Genomic DNA, 16,614 nt, shown 5'->3' with positions numbered 1-16,614 from the left:
ACTTGGAAGCAGACAGAAGCAGCAGAAATCATGAAAAAGATAATGTGAGGTACTGAGATGACGGGAGAAAACTTTGTCAGCAATACTGTCATTTGTAAAATGTTACCTACTGTGAGCCATTTCTTGTGTTTATTAAGTATACCTAGAATAAATTAAAATATTTAATGATAAATAGTAATGATGTTAGTCCATCTTCAGCTGTAAAATTGACTCATTGCCGTGCTTGGACTGTTGGGATTCCAGTACGATAGACACAAGACCTGTGTAAATATTTAAGGTGGAACTTCTCTAAAAGGTAATATCCGGTATTTAATTCATAGAAAAGATTGCTCTATTTGGACTAATTATAATAGTACTTATTAGATTTTATTGATGAAGGAGCTCAGGTGCGGCAAGTGAAACAATTTGCTGTCTTCTGAGAACCAAAGCCAGTAAACTTGCCCATTGAAAGTTTGCAAAATACATACAGAAACTCTGCAGCAATACTGGGGAGGGTTGAAGATTTGCTGTTGTGGCAATGAACTTCTTGAATGCCTTTGAGATACTTCTAGCAGCCTATATACAGGTGGCTAGGGGCACAGTTCTGGCTCTTCTCTTCCCTTCCAGTGGCTACACTGTACTGGTAAGCAGGAATTACCCAAAGATTTTCTTTTGCTGTTTTAAATGGCTACAGTGCTCCAGAGAACAGTGTGTATGACTACATATCTGTGTAATCATGACTGTAAGAACACATTAGTCCTTTCCATCTTGATTGGAGTAGATAAAGCCAGGGGTATCTTTTATCAGTTTGATTCCCTATTCATGATCTTTGCTTTCTGTACTTAGAGTCTCTGTCTCTGTGTATGTCAAACCTCTCTGTCCTTACCACTCTGTTCCACTGAAAAAGCTCTGATGGAACATACTATCAAGAATGGAAATTATCACAAAGAAGAAAACATTAAAGTGAAATTTAAAGCTCAAACCATAATGGCAAATAGTTTGCTAAGGAGCTTGACTTATCCTTGAACAGTTTTAGGAAGCTTAACTGATGAAAGTAGGTCTTACCAGAAAATGAATGCTGCTTGGTAATTACTCTGGGTAATTACGGGTGTTGCTCTGGTCCCAGACCAATCAGACGGGTTCACTGTCTTGCGCAGGACAAAACTGTGTGCGTTTACAGTAATGCTCTCAGAACACTGCATGGCTCACATGCCACCTGGTGGGCAACCTTTGCAATGTAGTATTTCCTTGTACTGCTCCTGGTAATTCATTCGAGTGCCAGCTGTGTTCTGGGAGAAATTTCTCCTATCTTCTTTTGTTGTTTTTTTTTTATTATGTGTGTGAGTTCTTTGGTGCTTTAATAACCTTAGGGGAAAAGATGCTGCAATGGGTAGAGAGCACGGTGAGCAGTCTGCTTCCATAGTGCCACAATGTTGCTTCTTTTGATGTAGCAATGAATTTTCTACATAAGTTAAGTGCCTCCCTAAGTGCCAATGCTTATCCTGACAGAACTGCTGTCACTGCTACTGTGTGTTAAAAAAACTGACAAGGAGTTGGAGAATTATATTTGGAGATCTAAAAGTTTCATTAGCAGCGTATTTTCATCGCCTTTCTTTCTCAGCAAACTTGTTAAGAATGCAAGCTGGATTATCATTTTCCCCACTGAAATCGATGAATTTTGAATGATTTTTTGTAAGAGGAAAATGAACCATCTCTAATGAAGAGTTACATTCTGTACGTGTTGAGATCAGATGCCAATACTCTTAGCCACAGTCAGGACCATCTTCGTGGTCTTAACTGCAGCCAGCAGTGCTGCATGAAGGTATGTAATTGCTCATGGGACTGGGTGACAAAATCTGCTACTACCTGAGTACTCTTAACATAAAAAGAAGGCAGTACTTGCCTACAGCCTTGCATCCAGATTACTATGAACTGCAAAGTAGTAGATATTTCTGATATGTTGTTCACTGTTATTGCTCCATTGACACTACAGTCATTGTTCTGAGTGCCTTTCTGTGCAAGTTTTCTGTCTCAGTAAGTTTGTTTGGAAACAGGAATAAAAATAACTAGGATATACCTCATGAAGTTTAACCATGACAGGTGCAAGGTCCTACACCTGGGTTGGAGCAATCCCAGGCACAGCTACAGTTTGGGCAGAGAAGAGATTCAGAGCAGCTCTGCAGAGAAGGACTTAGGGGGGTTGGTCAATGAGAAAATGAACATGAACAGGCAGAGTGCGCTCGCAGCCCAAAAAGCCAACCGTATCCTGGGCTGCATCAAAAGGAGCGTGACCAGCAGGTCGAAGGAGGTCATCCTGCCCCTCTACTCTGCTCTTGTGAGACCTCACCTGGAGTATTGGGTGCAGTTCTGGTGTCCTCAGCACAAAAAGGACATGGAACTGTTGGAACAAGTCCAGAGGAGGCCACGAGGATGATCAGGGGACTGGAGCACCTCCTGTATGAAGACAGGCTGAGGAAGCTGGGGCTGTTCAGCCTGGAGAAGAGAAGGCTGCATGGAGACCTCAGAGCAGCCTTCCAGTATCTGAAGGGGCCTATAGGGATGCTGGGAGGGGACTCTTCATTAGGGGCTGTAGTGATAGGACAAGGGGTAACGGGTTAAAACTTAAACAGGGGAAGTTTAGATTGGATATAAGGAGGAAATTCTTTCCTGTTAGGGTGGTGAGGCACTGGAATAGGTTGCCCAGGGAGGTTGTGAATGCTCCATCCATGTCAGTGTTCAAGGCCAGGTTGGATGAAGCCTTGGGTGAGATGGTTTAGTGTGAGGTGTCCCTGCCCATGGCAGGGGGGTTGGAACTAGATGATCTTAAGGTCCTTTCCAACCATAACTATTCTATGATTCTATGATTCTGTGATATGTTATATGTGACAGTGTTTGGATGCTAAAAAGGGGAGAAATGGACAAAAGCAAAATTCACAAGTCTTTTCAAAACTTGGACGTAGGGATGTCTTGAAGGCAATACATGAAATTTGTGATTTCACAGAGTTTAGCAATATATCTGTCCAGTTGAAAGCAAGCAAACAAAAGGTATGCTTGCATTTTATAAATCATGCACATGAAAAATAACAGTAACATTTGAGTCTTCTGTTAATTGCATAATTTGAGAGGAACTTCACTGAGAGCAAAGTGCACTGAGAATCAGGACAACCAACACCTCACACAAATTTACCAACACGTGGTCATAGGACTATTTCATTCATCTTTTTACTTAATGTCTGGAAGCACTTGTGTAAGTAAGGCTGGGGGAACAGGAGTAGGTGTGTTGTGGAAGCTGTAATTTTTAAACTTTTAGTGATCCAGTAAGCTCATTTTTGCTTTTGTCATGTAAAACAGAACACTTTGAACATTTTTCAGGCAAGCACATTTCAAGATAATGGCTTTAGTTAATTTTAGTACTGTAATGTACTTCTGGCCAGAGTAGGAAGCTATTTAGTTCTCTCAGTCATTCGTACAGTCGGAGGCTTGCTCATTTACAACACGTCATTGTTGTCTGATGAGAATTTTCAGGCCATGACAGCAGACTTGCACTGGAAATGTCCCCTGGTGTGTGAGGGATGGACAGTGTCTTCCTAGCAGATTTCTTCCCCCTTCATTTACTACTCATTAGGCTTTGGTGATCAGTAAATTAGGGGGAAATAGGTATATTTTTTTTAACATTGGACAGAAGGAAAATTGTTGACATTCTTCACATTCCATGTGTAGAGCATAGAGAGGCTTTTGGGATGAATCCAGTCCAGCTTCTTGATGACTGCAGTCCTTTGGTGAAATCTGTAGTAGGAGGCAGCTGATGGAATAGAGCACCTAATCTGTTCAAATGATTTTAGTGATGGGCTTTACTTGGTTTGCTTTGCATTCTGTTTTTTGTACTCTGGTGAGCCACGGCCAAAGAAATATTCTCGGGGGGGGGGGGGGGGAGGGGACGGGACACAGAATTGTTGGATATCATTTTGAGCAGGCTTGGGATGGTTCTTAGGGGTATGCTGTGCTCCAGCCAACCCTAAACTAACATGGATATCTAGTTCGTCACCAAAGGCTGCTTAGTCCTGCTGGGTACCTAGGTCTATGGCTGAGTGTATTGCACATTTTGCTGCCCAGGGTGATGAGAAGCAGGCAAAGTGGTGCATCTAACAGACATACAAAATACTACAGTATGTGAATAGTATACCCTTCTTTACTATTACCATTTTTCTACTGACCGGAGATAATGGCTTATTTTTTTTTAGTTCAAGACTGAAGATATGACAAAGTTGTGTGATTATTTCTATCACTGTCATGAAAGGAGTCAAACTCCATTGGATGCAGTTGTAATGCAGTTGACAGGCTTGAGTTGTGCTTGTTCAGCCTGGAGAAGAGAAGGCTCTGGGGAGACCTTAAACAATCTTCCAGTGGCTAAAGACAGCCTACAGGAAATCTGGAGAGGGGCTTTTTACAGGGGCATGTAGTGACAGGACAAGGGGTAATGGCTTTAATCTGACAGAGGGGACATTGAGATTAGATATTAGGAAGAAGCTTTTCACTATGAAAAGTTCTTTATTATGTGGGTGCTGAGGCACTGGCACAGGGTGCCCATTGAAGCTGTGGCTGCCCCATCCCTGAGTGTTCAAGGCCCGGTTGGATGAGGCCAGTGAGGTTAATTAGCCTTCCAACCCAAACCAGTCTGTGATCCTATGATACAGAGCGAATTGAGTAACCAAAGCAAGTCAGCCTCTCCCCTTCCTATCTGTGGTTGAACAAAACATACCCAATTAATGTGGGTATATTAATATGTTAACAAAATACATGTAATGCAGTGAAAAGAGAGAAGAAGAGGCATATGAGCAGACTGTGCTCCACAGGTGCAACTTCTGCATGCACTGACAACACAATAATAATTCTGCAAGTGAAATAAAAGTTGTCATTCAGTGCATAAACAGTTTATAGGTATTTTCCCCAGTGACATTTGTAGAATGGGGCTGCAGTCCCTCATCCATCATAACTCTGCAACAGAACTGGATGAAAGAATTTTTGCCAAGAATATGCCATACCAATTTTGTTTCTAGTGTTCATGAAAAATGTAGGTGCTCAGAGTAATTCAAGCAGCTTTTACTTGGGAGGTTCATGCTCGTGTACAATTAGATGAGCTGCAGGAAAAAACTAATTACTGAACAGAATACAACTTTTACATTCATATCTGTTTTTCCAAGTATAAAGTGAATTTCTGTTGTCCATAGTCTTCAGCTGAGATGTGTATAAGTGAATGTCACCAGTGACCAGTTGAGTCAAAGGAGTCATTTTTCCCTTGCTCCAAACATTATGTCACCTACATGAACTAATAAACTCCTCAGAAGCAGAAAGTCTAAATCCTATGTGAGCAGTTTTTAACTCTTGACACTTAAAAACATACAAATCTTTTGGCTTCCAAATAAAGAAGTCTGATTCTGTGGTGTTCTTTATGTCTTAACTGATGCAAGGCTTCCTTTGAAATGAGTAATAGTCACAGAAATGTATATTAGATACCCTGGCAAAGTGGACTGAGATGTTTAAGCAAGCAGTAAGAACTTTGCTGAACTGGAAGCTTGCATAGTTCTCATCTGAAATATACAGCTGAAGCATCAACCTCTAAGCATGATACACAAAAGCAAATGATGGAGAAAGGTGGCAGTTTCTGCTGAAGATGGTAAAGTTGCAGAACTAGTTAAACCAGCTTGCCTTCATTTCCAGAAAGATGAGTTTTCTGCTCAAATGTAGTTCCAGCTTTCTACTAGTGAACATGCTGTTGTGTTTCTTGAATTGTAACTCATACCTAGTGTTTGACTTTGTAAGGGTTAAGTACGGTTAAAAAACCTTCCCTTTTCTTTTCCCTGATGTGTTTGAGAGGAGGCCTATGGCTGTATTAGTATAAATGAGGTTATTTAAGCCCCCCCCCCCCCTTTTTTTTTTAATCTCACTGGGACTTGAGGGTAATGTCAAGATAAGGGGCAATAATGGCAAATGAACAGATGTGTATCAGCCAACCGTAAGTATGTTTTGGCTGGAATCTAAAAGGTTCTTGATCATTAAAATGTTCTGATTCGGTTTTCCAGAAGAAAAAAAAAAAGGGGGGGGGGGGAGAAAAAAGAATAACTTAATAATTTTTTAAGGTGGAATTCTTGAATTGGTAAAGGTTTGCAATTGGTAGATCAGGAAAGCTCTTCTGGTCTTTGATTCCGATCAAGAAAACCTTCTCCTACATATGGTCTTGTAGGATTTTTTGACCATCAACCTGATTACTTTCTAGAAAACTAAAGTTATGATGGATCTGGACATGTGCAAGCTTTTCTCAGTGCAGGTAAGGGGCATGGAACACATTTCTTAGTCAGTAATCAGGCTTTATGTTAAGATATAACTCATCAAGTAAGAAATGTGTGTGTGTTTCCAGATAAACTGGAAACCAGAGTTAGACAATCAATGAGTGCTTACCCCAGTGCTATCATAAAGCATGACAGTTGGGTATAGGCAAGACAATATAAGCTGTACAGGAACATAGATTCTGTTCAGCTGACCATGAAGCCAGTGAGGACTGCATGCTTACCTCATAGCTGCCTTCCAGTATCTGAAGGGGGCCTACAAGAATGCTGGAGAGGGACTCTTCATCAGGGGCTGTAGCAATAGGACAAGGGGTAATGGGGTTTAAACTTAAACAGGGGAAGTTCAGGTTAGATATAAGGAAGTTCTTTCCTGTGAGGGTGGTGAGGCCCTGGCACAGGCTGCCCAAAGAAGTGGTGAATGCTCTAGCAAGCATTGACTCATGACGTAAGGAGCTATGATTTTTTTCTTGTATAACAGGAGAGTATGAATCCAACACCTTTCCCAGCTTTCAAACTCATTTGGAAATATCATGAGCTGTAATTACTTGTATGCATATATAAGATTTTAATTATTTTTCCCTTGCACAGGCTGGGGAGGAAGGAGTTTGTGAGTGTATGTATCCTGTGACCAGAAAGTGAAGGAAGGAATTACTGTGCATCCATGTAGGGAGGGAAAAAAGTAAATTGTTCTGATCTATAACTGTCAGTACAGCAGGGGTAGGTTGACTTTAGGGTCTTGTTAGGAAATCAGAATGCTAGATATCTTGTTGTTCAGCAATCACTCAGAGCCAAAGATTCAGTATCTCTGGTACTTTTGTGTTCTACTTTGAGAATTGCTGAGAAAATAAATAGAAATGTTAGAAGACCCCTTGAGGAGAGATGAGTAGCCTGGCACATTGATTGGTGTTGGACATTATTTGGGTTTCTGAAAGAGGAGGCAGGGACAAAGGAATTTTTCTTTTGTTTCCATTTTGGAAGCAAAATAGCAACTCCAGTTAAACGTTCTTCACAAGCTTGGAGCAGAGCAAACAGAATCCCTTAAAAAGATGTTTTTCTGGGGGAGAAGGACTTTTTGTTTGCCTTTTTTGTTTAGATTATTTGCAAGGTGCTGTTCCAATGAAAAGTCTGCTGGTACAGATGGGACCTAGCCATATCAACGTGACCATAGGAATGCTTTTATGCACCCTGTATTTGCATTAATTTCAAGGGAATCACAGTACTTTTATGGTTCTTAAATAATTGTGATTAGATTCAGTAGGAACTTCCATACATTCTATGATAAAAAGAAGCATCTGGACAGAAAAAACAAGAAGAAAAAACCAGCACAACTGCCTCCTTCATTTAGCTTCTTATATGAGCTGCAAAACTGTAGAGGGTCTACTAGTTTTACTTCTAAATGCGGTGTTTTCTTTGATTTGCCTGATAATCATACTCTTTTTTCCTGCTATTTATTTCTGAAGTTTTCTTTGTGGTGTGTGTTTTTTATTAATACAGAGATATATTTAACTGTTATTATTGCTGTTGTTGTTGTCACTTCTGACTAACTACAAAAATTTAGGCTTGGTGTTCACTAGCAAATTCAAATCTGGACCATGCTTGCAAGGAAAAAAAGCGCTTTGAAGCGTCTTGTATAGCAAAATGCTATACAAGGTGCTTCACAGTTCCTAATGTGATTCCACAATTCTCAGTGTGGTTATTCTTGTGTGTTCAGTGTGAGTGAACCAGCACAGTGTATGTGAGTAGACATGGGGCTGAAGCAGACTGTGGAGGGACAGCAGAATCTCTAAGACAGGATTCATCTCGCCCATGTTTTGCTGTCTGCAGCAGTGCCAGGTACTCAAGGATCCTCTTGTAGTTAAAGGAGAGGAAATAGGCACTTCAGTGCTGCTTGACTCATCTGATCATTGTGTGAACTTGTAGCTTAGGGCAAAATGAATCTTATCCTAGATGACACTGACAATCCTGGCTATCTCTCTGTCAACTGTAAAGGGAGACTAAAGTGACAAGTTCAGAGTTATATGTCTATACTCAGATGAATCCTTCCTTGATTTTTGAGGGAGAAAGATGTTAACCCTTTTTTTTTCTTCCAAGCATTTACTTGTTGGAATCCCATAGACTGCTGGCTGAGCAGCAGAGTGAATGTTGCTGCAATCAAGGTTTGAAATAAAACCAAGGTCAGCTGAGCTGAACAGAAGACTAATGAGCAAAAGATGCACTTTTCCTGGGAAGAACAGATTTTTCACTCTGAGTTGTCAGAATCTCCCTGTGTGTCTATAAATGCTGCAGCTGCTTCTGAAGCCACCTGCATCTTCAGACCTGGCAGTTTTGCAGGTAGCTGGTTTACAAGAAGTGTGACTGAGGTGTGCCCTGGAGCTGATGGTATCCTCTGTGCCTGTGTGCGCTCAGTGGCTTAATATTTTGGCAGAAAACCTCCAATCAGGCAGTCCACAAGCTGACGGAGAAGTAAACACATCAATTGTGAACACCTAGAAGACAGGTTATGCTGTATACACAGCTTTTCAGGATGGAATTGACATATTCTACAACTCTTATGTATGTCTTCACTAGAGGTAGATGTGACAGGCACCTGAAACCTTCTCTGCTGTAAGATGAGTGAGTAGAGAATAGTCTTTCAGCCTTTCATTTGCATCTAAAATTCTCCCACGTTTGCAGGCATGTTTGTGGGTAGAACAATCATGAAGCTGGAAGCACAGTAGGACTCAGTGCTTTTATCACAGCAGCACTTCCTTTTGGAAGCACATTGCATTCCTTTTGGTTCTTCAAAAGACTGCATTCTTACCAGTTCTCAACACTTACTAGAAAGATTCACGGTCTTTTTAAAGTGGAAGTAAAGTAGATGGCTCTTCATCTTTCTTTCACACAAGTACAGCCCAGGTTTTTGACTGGGATCCTGGAGATCTTTTCACTGTTTGAAAGTGACAAGTGGTTCTGTTAAAAATCTTCTGCACTCAAAATAGTTTCTATGAAATGCAGAAATTTCTACAAAATGGCACTGAACCTCTTTTGAACGATGCACACCAAAAATGTGTGTACTCTGTAAATTATGGACATTACTGCTAGCTTCATCTAGTTCACCTACAGCTCTATCACATTTTCTTTAGGGGTAGCAAAAGGCATTAGCTTGTTAGCTACAGTCATCATGTTCCTTTGACTCCTTTTAAAGTACTTTTCACTTAGGTTCTTTTCCCTTTTCCTTTTAGAGTGTGTTTCTGATGATTAAATCTTTTATACTCTCTCATACTCTCTGCCATCTCCATTGGAGTACTAATGGAGCACTTTGTGTTCCCTTGCCCTGATAGGGAAACTTGCCCTTTAGTGCATGAGACACAGCTTTTGCTGAATTGTCCATCTTGTTTTAAAAACTTGATTTTGATCTCAGAGCCAGTGGATCTTATTTACAACAGTTGGAATATGGGTGATTTTGGACACTGCATGATTTCTGTGCTCGTCCTGTACATGGATGGACTTACCTCGTTGAGAAGCTTAATTCAGTATTTGTATTGTGCTTTGAAATCCTTAGATGCTGTGGAGAATAAATTATTGTTTATTCATTACATGCCACATTTCAGTGAGTAATGCAGGGTAGTTTAAGCACCTTTTATTACCAATGCACTTAAAGCTAAAAACTCATGTGCTACTGTAATAGTAGGACTTTGGTCTACCTAATGAGACTTTAAAAATAAGTTTTAATTAAAAAATGAGCTAAGATCAAGAAGTGCCTGTTATGAAATACATGTATTTTTTCATGTCTGACACTTTAGCAAAAGCTGAAAAGGTCCTGAAAGCTGAGTGATTTTTATGTGGCCAGACCTCACAGAAAGTAGCTTTGTCACCCTGCGTTTCATACATATGGTGAAAGGGATTCATGCTTGGGAGCAAAAGGGACTTGGTCTTGGAAGACAAATCTGGTAGGACTTGGTTAGCCCCTTCCAGTCTTGTTTTCTTATGGGTGAAAATTAGCCACAATGTATTTTAATGATAAGCTTTCTATAATAGATATTTGTATTTTACTTTATATGTACATAACTTGTTACATATGTACATAGTGCTATGTATTTGTGTGAGTGGGTGATACATACACATGTATATTCTGCTCTCCAGGAGCTAATAGTATGGTGTGGTGGGCTGGTACTGAATCCCATGACATGTAAATAAGTCTCCTTCACAGTTCTGTGGTCTCTCAGATCACTTTCAGGATTTTTTAGAGCCCTCCTTCCTCAGTTAGAGAGCTTTCTATTCTCCAGGCTAGAAAAATAGTGCACAAAAAGTTTTTACATGACTCCAGACTGAATGGCAAACTCAGAGTTCATTGTGGTGGTTGGTGCAAGAGTCATCACATAGAGGGTTGTTATGGTCGCTCTCAGTTGGTGTACCAGCAGTCTGGCTGCACCTCTCCTACTGTTATGTGGCAGGGCAAGTGATAGCTCATTGTGTTGAACTACTGGTCACAGAAAAGACTTTAAAAACACATCTTTGATTACAAGTTTCCTAACTCGGGGAAGTTAAATAAACCCAGGCTGTTTGCAATGTACAGATTAAAAGCTAGAGATGTTAAAACCAGAACGTGGCTCCTTATACATGAAGCTGAAGTGGTCATTATGAAAGGCCTCTGCACTGTCATAGAGATGCTGCCTGTCATTAAGGGTGGTCGCAGATGCAACATTCATACATCAGAGAGCTCTGCACATTATGTGCCTCCTATCAAGGGTTCCTGTTTGCTTTCGTTATGTCAATGCAGAAGGCAGAATGGCAAAAATCCCAGCACAGCCCTTCTATTTCTGCTTTGATTTCATTCCTTTGTTACTACTCCTTGTTTTTTTTCCCAATGCTATGGACAGAATTAATTTCATTCTCAGTTTCATCCTTTCAGTACAACTACCTAGATATCAAGAGCAGTCATTTGTGCTCACCGTATTTGTGTGTGCATTTACAATGTAAACGCATGTATGGTTTTAATGTATGCTACTACAGCCTGCTGACTGCTTCCTCTGAAAGAACATCAGTCGAACTACAGTGGGACTACTCTGGACAAGGAATGAATAAACTACCACTTTTTCAGGATATACCTACTGCAACATAGAGTTTATTATCAATATGACAAAATCAGTAGTGATTTTCAGACCACCATACCAGTTAGCACCCAGTCTCCTTAGTTCAGCAGAAACTTCTACTCTCTACTTTTCTGTTTAAAGTAGTAGGAGGGTTAGTGGCTTTAATGAAAACCTACGACTGGTGAATGGGAACATTCTTCAAGGCATGTGAGACAGTAGCTCCACTGTGAGCTGCAGGCTGATCTGATCTGGTTAGGTTTGGGTGGAGGTTTTGTACAGCCCAGAAACTCCACTGGAGGCCAAGCAGTTACTCTGTCTTTGTAACCATGCAAGTGACTGCTTGAAGTTAACATAAAGCTCATCTAACGATTTCTGGTTTAAAAAAAGTTGCCAAGTTGCCAGTCTTAGTGCAGTTGGTGTTAATGCCAGGCTTTCTTTGTCAGAAATTAGAAGCCTAGCAGAAAGGGGGAAAAAAACCCAAGAGAAACACAGGAGATGCATAGGAAATTATCTGACAGGCAAAACAATACATATTTATCTTTGAAGTGTAATAGTATTCAGGTAGCATGCAGAAGCTCCAGTGATGATTGACATAACTGCTCTATACTAGCTGCACTGTAGATACTTAATAAAAGACAGTCCTGGACTCATAATAGAGAATTACTGGAGCTTCACATTTAAGTGTAATATCAAGTTACAGCCTTACCACGATCAATTGTAAGAAAGGATTTATAACATGGTTCAAGAGGACTCTGGGTACTCCTAATATTATAAGATAGATTAAATAGTATTTTAAAGTATTTTTATTGTCATGTATCCATATGCTATCTGTAGTAGGAGATGGAGATAACTATGGTTTATTAGTGTGTTAATTGAGGCTGAATGATGTGGACAATATAACAGGGAGGCAAATATATATTTATTCAGAACGCTTAAATGCTTCAGTAACTTTAGTGCATTACTCTGCTAACCTCTTCCAATCTGTTAAATATGTATTGGGTAGATAATGAGGCTATATCCTCGGCAGCACAAATTATTTAACGTAAAGCAGTGGTTTAAAGCTACTAGTTGTGAATTATTCCAAAACGTTTACCACAGAAGTTCCCAAGACGAGGGCTTTAGATCACTGTCAGTTTAAAGAAAGAAATCTTGTCAGATTATGCTGGCTCTTTCCTGTGTTTCCAGCTGCTGATTTGCATTAAAATATGACTAAAAATACATCAATTCTTCCCTAGTATTACTTTCCCATGGAATTATTTACTGTATTCACCAAAGTGTTGCTATACACTTGTCTTGCAAAAGCCTTGAAGTCACATGGAGTCTCCTCATCCAGGCATAAATGATAGTATAAGAAGAGGCAACTGTCTGTGTCCTCTACCCATCATGCAACTGATGCTGCATGAAGTGAATCACACTGATCACACAAGGAGCTCAAACAGGAAATCCCAGTTGTCCAGTAATCCTGGAAGTGATCATAGACTGGCCAGAGGGCAAAAATTTTGGAGTGTCACTCGAGGAGAAGGTGGTGCGTGCTGAAGAAGCATAACCATGCAGTAAACTGTCAGAAAGTGAAAAAGCAATATGCCTTATTTACTGATGGGTCCTGCCACATTATGGGAAAGCATCAGAGGTGGAAGTCAGTTGTATGGAGTCCCCTAAGACAAGTTGCAGAAACTGCTGAAGGAGAGGTGAATCGAGTCTGTTTGCCGAGGTGAAAGCCATCCAGCTGGCCCTGGACATTGCTGAATGAGAAAAGTGGCCAGTACTTTATCTTTATACTGACTCGTGGATGGTGGCAAATGCCCTGTGGGGGTGGTTGCAGCAATGGAAGCAGAACAACTGGCAATGCACAGGTAAACCCATCTGGGCTGCTGCACTGTGGCAAGATATCGCTGCCTGGGTGCAGAACCTGGTGGTGAAGGTACGTCATGTAGATGCCCATGTACCCAAGAGTTGGGCCACTGCGGAACATCAGAACAACCAACAAGTGGATAAAGCTGCTAAGATTGAAGTGGCTCAGACAGACTTAATTTGGGAACATAAGGGTGAACAATTTCTAGCTTAGTGGGCCCATGATACATCAGGCCATCAAGGCAGAGGTGCAACATGTAGATTATTATTGGCGGTAGCTGCAGTGATTTGTGTTATACCTTAGTTACTGGACTGCTCTTATCTCAGCCTGTGGGAGTTACATTCTTTCGATTCTCCTCCCCATCCCTCTGGGAGGAGGGGCAGGGAGCAAGGGGGGAGTGAGACAGAGACTGTGTGGTCTGATTTACGGCTGGGCTTAAACCACGACACATAGAATTGGGGGTTTGGCTGGGATAGAGTTAATTTTCTTCCTGGTAGCTGGTGCAGTGCTGTGTTTGGGCTTCAATCTGACAACAATGCTGATAACACACTGAGTTTACTTTTAGTTGTTGCTCAGTAGCACTTACCCTCATGAAGGACTTTTAGTCTCATGCTCTGCCAGTCAGGAGGGTCACAAGAAGCTGGGCAAGAGCAGAGACAGGACGTCTGACTCAGACTAGCCAAAGGGGTATTCCATGCCACAGCACGTCATGCCCAGTATAGAAACTGGGGGAGTACCCTGAAGGGACTGATTGCTGCTTGGGTTGGGCTGGGTATCCATCAGCGGGTGGTGAGCAGTGGTATTGTTCATCAGTTGTCGGGTTTGGGTTTTATTTCTCTCTCTTTTTGTTATATCCCTCTCATAAATATTATTATAGTATTTCAACTATTGGACTGTTCTTACCACAACCCATGTCCTTACATATTTTAAGATTCTCCTTCCTATCCCACCAGGGGTGGGGGATAAGCAGTACTGCGTGGTACTTAGTTGCTAGCTGGGGTTAAACCACGGTTTAGTGAAAGGGCGCTTTTCCCCCCCCACAAATAGTAGAGGAAATGTTCCAGATTGATTTCAATTTCTTCTTTAAAGGTAACTAGAAACATTTCCAACATAATTGCAATAACTTTCAATAATATTACTATAATTCATTTTGTGTGTATTTTTTTCAACATAAGACCATCTCCTGTGCATCCATGAATTGCTTCTGAAATGCTCTGAACTTAATTAAGAAAATACTATTTCAATGCAGTATTTTACATGCACAGTTAAATGTATTTATAATATACATTCTCAGTACAACTTGTTCTATAGGTTGATACTTCAATACAATGCAAGTTTAGTGTAGATGCTTGGAAAAGTAGTATCTTCAGTGTTATTTTATACTCCTAGGAGATGCAGAGTGTCTGTCACTGTACAGAGGTGACTTCTTCAAATGCCAGAGGTATTAAAAGAACAAAATCCTATTTCCATTTGATTCAGTAGCAAAACTGCCTCTGGTTTCAGTAGTGCTAAGATTCCACCTAACTGGCAAGTCTTGCAGGACAAGACTCACATCTAGACAATAGCATTGAATATATTTGCTATTTAGCAAAAAACTAAATAATACATAAAAATATAAAGTCAATATAAAATACTACTGCTATTGATAATAGTAATCTGTAACATTACCACAAGAGAAGGCACCTATGTAATCTAAAATAGTAAGTAAATAGAAAGGAAACTTGTAAAGTTATTGAGTCAAAAACGCTGGCCTTTATTCTGGGATGAAATAGAAACTGATACATCAGAGGGACAGTCTTTCAAGAACTTTAGCCATGTTTTAAAAGGTCTCTTGATGTTTTTCAGTGCAATCTTCTCTGATGAATTTTGGTGAAATCTTTTAAGACCCCTGCATTCAAATGGGTATCACTGACCCCATCCTATGCTTCTTGTGCAAAGAAAATACCATTCTGCATATTTTATGCACATGACATAGAAGATCAAGGTGATCTTCCCGGTGTGCTGGTTGCATTGGTAGCAGCCACAAGTTCTCCATATAGCTCCATAATGTAGTCAGATTCTCAGAATAGGTATGTTCATGGGTAGACTATTTCCAGTTTGGAAGAAAAGAATAATAAAATAGACACCATATTAAAATAATTTGTCTCAGTGATTCTCAAATGTTGTTTTATTCTTTCATTAATAGACTTTTAGGGATAGTAAGAATGCAGAATTACTTTGCAATAGAAAACCCATCCAAATAAATTAACAGGTGGTGCTTAAAAGAAAGGAGGAGGGAAACACGTGGGGTTTGAAGGCAAACTCAGAAGAAAAAGACAGACATGAGTGTGTAAAAGAGTATTGTGTTTTGGAGGAGAAAATTACTGTGGACTGTTCGAGTGGATGAGCAGTAATCAAATCATATTTGTAAATAAAACACATTCTTCCATTTCTTCAAGGAGCATTAAACGGGAAATGAGCTCAAAATAAGACTGGTGATTAGTGTAGAACAGTTGCATTTCTGACAGGTAACCGCCATTTCTGTTTGATTGTTTCAGTCATGCTGCAGAATAAGAATGGAATTCAGTTCTATTTGCACATCTATAAAATGCAGATTCAAATCTGGCATGCGTCTGAGACATACGGCATGATTTTTTATTTGTTTTGATTGTCAAAATTCCCCATTATGCAGAGAGACACCAAGATATCCCAAAAGAAACATCTAAAGGTAAATGCCATGTTGAGTACATGTTTAGATGACAGAAGACCTAGGGGCACAAAGCAGTAAACTTCTGAACATCTTCAGTTGCTTTTGACATCTGTATGAATGACAGTGCGGGGTCACAAGTTTCAATAGAGACCTACTGAGCATTTTGAGAGTTGAACAATCCTTTTTTAAAACCACCTTTGCTATGAAGCATGTAAAGAAAGAACTAGAACTTCATTTTCCAATGATTACCTGTATACACATTTCCAGCTTTTTATTTGCTTGTTTGTTTTAGTACAACTACAGTGAAGAATATGGTCAAGCCAAAATTCATTCACTTCAAACTATAATGCCGTATTTTTAGCTGCATGAAGCAAGAAGAAGGTAATGGCTTTTTTCTGTCAGTCACCCTCATCTTCCTTTTCAGCTACATTAGGAAGGTTAGAAAGCACTTTCCTTCCTTACATTTCTAGAAAATAAGTATTTTCCTCAGGTCTTTATCACAATTTTCAAGTGCCCTCTTTCTCCTTCAGAGCAAGACCCATGTTTGTAGCCAGTCACAGTAGAAAACCCCACGTTGATCTTACTAAATCCAAGACTTGCCTCAGTAATAGAGCTGTCCATTGTTTGCCATTTAATTCTATGCATATAGTCATAAAGTCTTGTTTGGTCCTAATTTGA

This window comes from Pezoporus wallicus, unplaced genomic scaffold, assembly GCF_028554395.1.
Source record: "Pezoporus wallicus isolate ANWC-B61680 ecotype Strahan unplaced genomic scaffold, APGP_CSIRO_Pwel_v1 scaffold_11491, whole genome shotgun sequence".
In the NCBI taxonomy this organism is placed as follows: domain Eukaryota; kingdom Metazoa; phylum Chordata; class Aves; order Psittaciformes; family Psittacidae; genus Pezoporus; species Pezoporus wallicus.
This window is presented reverse-complemented; position numbering follows the sequence as displayed.